Below are 4045 nucleotides of genomic sequence, written 5' to 3'. Positions count from 1 at the left end.
CTGGATTTTCATGGAGCTCACATAAGAATGGCTACAATCTTTCTGGTTTTATCTTTTTATCCCATGTGCATTTGACTTTATTGATTTTTCCTTCAACATAAATTTATTAAAAGTTTAGCTTGTGTTAAGGAGTTTTGGAGCAGGGGATGGCATAGTAAACACCAAGCAGATAAGGTTTTTACTTTCAAGGAGCTTAACAGTCTTGTGGGGTATAGGAGATAAACACTTAAATAGGTAAGCTCACACACAATAAATGTATTTTTGACAACAGTGTTATAAAAAGTGTTAAGTATATAGTGATAGCAGACAAATGGAGGCTCAAGCATTTGAAGCAAGATGGGGGGGGCGGTCCCCTGAAGATGAGTTTTTTATCAAGAACTAGCTTCATCTGGAGAAAAGCATTTAGGAGAAAGACCACAGCAGGCACAATAGCCATGAAGCAGAAAGCCACTTTATGGTTTCAGACAACTCTAACATTGTCCTGTATCAGGAGAGAAGTAAGGAATGGATAGTCATGGAAGTAGCTGGAAAAGGTGACACAGAACACATCACACTGCATTTTGTAAGCCATTTTATAGATTTGCTCATTCATCGCAAGCGTCTCAAGACAGTGGTATGATTTCATTTTTTTTAAAAGAAGTCACTGTTCTGTGGAGGTAAGATGAAGGAGAGGCATACTAGTAAATTTGTGAAGAATAATTAGAAAGATATAGGTGTGATCTTGACAGCAAACTACTGCCTTGAAGAGTGTGATAGTAAAATGATAGAGAGTAGTTGAACCAATAATTATTGAAGAATCTCAAGTAAGGGGAGGCTGGGTGGTTCAGTCAGTTGGGGCATCCTATAGTTGACGTTGGCTCAGGTCAGGATCTCATAGTTCTTGAGATTGAGCCCCACATCGGGCTGTAGGCTGACAGCACTGAGCCTGCTTGGGATTCCTTTTCTCTCTCTTTCTCTTCCCCTCCCCTGCTCTCTGTTTAAAATAGCTGCTAGGCTGACAGCTAATCCCTTCTACAGAGAAATTCAAGAAGCTGCTTGGAAGTTAGATACCACTCTTCCTTCCTCATATCTAAACCCCAAGCTAGTGACTGACAGTCTCCAAAAGACTGTTCCCCTAGACACAGAATATCTTTTGTATCCAAATCCCTGTCTCAGTCTCTGTCACTAGGCCACCTAAAATAAAACAGCTGGGCAGTTAGCAAAGGACAAAATATTTCCAGGACGTTTCTCATTCTTCTGGCCAAAGCAACTTTTACTTTACTTGTACTAGAGCTAGAGCTGGTTATGTAGATAGATTATAGATGTGAATTCAGTTTGGGACATGGGGTTTGAGACCCTTATAAACCAGTCAAGTGGAGATGTCAAGTTGTTGCTTAGCTGTAGAAAGCTCTGGACCTCAGAAAGGAAAAGAAATAAAATTACATTGTATGGATGTCATAAAACAGAAAGGCAGCATGGGAATGGGAGAAAGGATAGCATGAAAACAGGGTCAAGACTTCCCTCAAAGATTTGAAATGATCAGTGAGCCATTTGCTAACAGAATTCTCTCCACTTTTTCTCTGAGGGCCCTTTTCATGTTGAGGTTTGGGAAATGTACTCTCTTTGTTTGTTTTTGTGAGGGTACTCTTTCTGAAAAGATAGCAACTATTTTTGCAGCTTTCAACTTTTTGTAGTATGTATTGGAAAAAATTATGTGCAAGGCTTTTTGTTGTGATAGTGGTGGTGGTTTTTCCCCTAATCTGTACATCAGTTTTATTCTAAAAGTAGAAATATTAGAGGCCATGTTTAAATCACTCATAGTTTACCTTTTTATCATCAAAGTACTCCTCTCCCTTTCTCTACTTTGAATAGGATCTATAGAATCCAACCTTACTTCCAGCCAATAAGATGAAAGATACTGCATTGTGTTGTATCGGACTAGTTTCCCTTTTTTCTGTTGCCATGTTGTCACAAAAATCTCATGCATACCTTATGCAGGTTTGAGACCATCATGTGACATTTTTTTTCACTAATTTTGTTTATGAGTTTCTGTTTTCCCTCTCATGCCAGTTTTAACTACAGAACGTAAAGTGTTTCCAAAACCCTGGGTCTGAGCTGTCTCTGCTACAAGACACATTGTATGCAAAAGGAAGGCTTTTGTTGTCATTCCATCTTGTATTTGAATCTATGATTCTCTCCTGTAAAGGAGTGGGGAAAGGATTTGCTTCCTAAATTTAATGTAGAGAACATCTCTATACATGGAAGCAAGTATACCAATCAGGCTATTTATTTTAAACTATTTCTACATTCTACAGAATCAAAGGGTAACGATATGTGAATCAAATAACTTGTAGGCCTAACTACACTGTACAAAATATTAAAAGTTATAAAAGACTAAAAAAAAAAGATGGAATAACCTCCTGAGAATAGGATACAAATTGTATTTATATAACTTAAAGACTTTTAGCTCCTCCATCTTCCCAGTATCACACTCTTTTTGGGTGGGTGTAGAGCTCTTTTTTTTCCAAGATAATTAGTAACATATCAATAACAATGAAGAGCTATTTGGCTATATATAATAAAGACTGTTATGTAAAACGGTTCCTTAGTCATGGTACATTTTATATTTGAAAAAGTAATTTAAATTCTTTATAGGGTACAGAGAGAAAGGAAGAACAAGAGGTCATAAATTGGATGAGTAGGGATTAAAAAAAAGTTGAGAGGTCCCTTATGCTTCTATGTGATTGCAACATTTTGGACTGATAGCATTTGTCATTTGTCTTCTATTATTCCTTTGTTTAATCAGAAGCAGGCCTAGCTTCTCTGACAGTATGTTTTTGGGGGACAGAATGCCCAGTTATATTCAAATGGTTACGCCCTTCAAAAATGATCTCAGTAGCTGGAATGTAGAGGGGAAAATGTAAGGAGAAATGCAAGTATACATTAATAAAAAGGGGGGGGAGGGGAAACAGAATAAAGAAAAGAATGCAGCTAGACAGGGAACAAAGGAAGGGAAGAGTGAGGAGGAGAGCAAAAAGGAAGGGGTTTTAAAAGGGAGCTGGAGGCAAGACAGAGGAAAGAGACAGAAGAAAAGAACAGAGGAGAAAGGGGAAAAGATACAGAAAAAGACAAGACGGGCTATTTGGTGAATCTGTCATCACAAGGATCTGTTTCTGCCTTTTATCAAAACACATGTTAAGAGACATGGCATTGCATTTCTTACTACAAAAATACTGTGCTAAACCCTTGGTGACCTCTTATTTCTGGTAATAAAAGTTATAATTTCAGCAAATAGGTTTTGTCCATTAACTCCATAGCCTGCTTGATATAACCTGAGATTAAGTTAAATTTAAAGTCCAAGTGCACTCAAAGATGTAGGTGAAGCTTGTTGCTATTAGGTGTAACTGAATAGTATCTCTCTGCAAAAACACAGCCGCATAAAACCCTTGATTCACAGTCAGAGCAACACTGTCCACTTTGGATGGGTCTTTGGCCAGGGAGTTCACTGGTTTTTCCATGAAGACTCTTGAAACTTGCTGTTTGGGTTGATATTTTTACAACATTGTAGTTGAAAAGGAAATTTCTGCAATGGGGGGTAAAGTCATCTTTCTTTCTCCTCTCCCTTCCTTCCTTCTTTCCTTTCTTGTCCCTCATTCTCTGTCATTTGTTCATCACAACTATTCTATTAGAACACTTTCAGGCCACAGTTTGAGGATATAAGGATTAGAGTTTTACAATGACAGTTTCTAAAACTGTAACTTCCCAAATATATTATACATTCATAAGCAAAATGTGAAGCCCTGGGGGAGAGTGCAGTGAGCCATGATCTACGGTTTACAAGTGCTGTCGTTGGACTAAGTTACACAGGACTCTTCACATAACTTGGCAGATGATTTATTCCTATTTAGGGATTTCAGGCTGCACCACAGGCACATAAATTGAAATAAGCTGACGAATGGCTTCTATACTTTAGCCCTGATATCTCAAAAGGCATTGTGCATGCTCTAGATATAGAATCCCTTTCAGCAGATATCTCTTGAGAGCTGAGTGGCAAGTAACAGGCCAA

This window comes from Hyaena hyaena, unplaced genomic scaffold (assembly GCF_003009895.1).
Source record: "Hyaena hyaena isolate Hyena2069 unplaced genomic scaffold, ASM300989v1 scaffold_1467, whole genome shotgun sequence".
Classification (NCBI taxonomy): Eukaryota; Metazoa; Chordata; class Mammalia; order Carnivora; family Hyaenidae; genus Hyaena; species Hyaena hyaena.
This window is presented reverse-complemented; position numbering follows the sequence as displayed.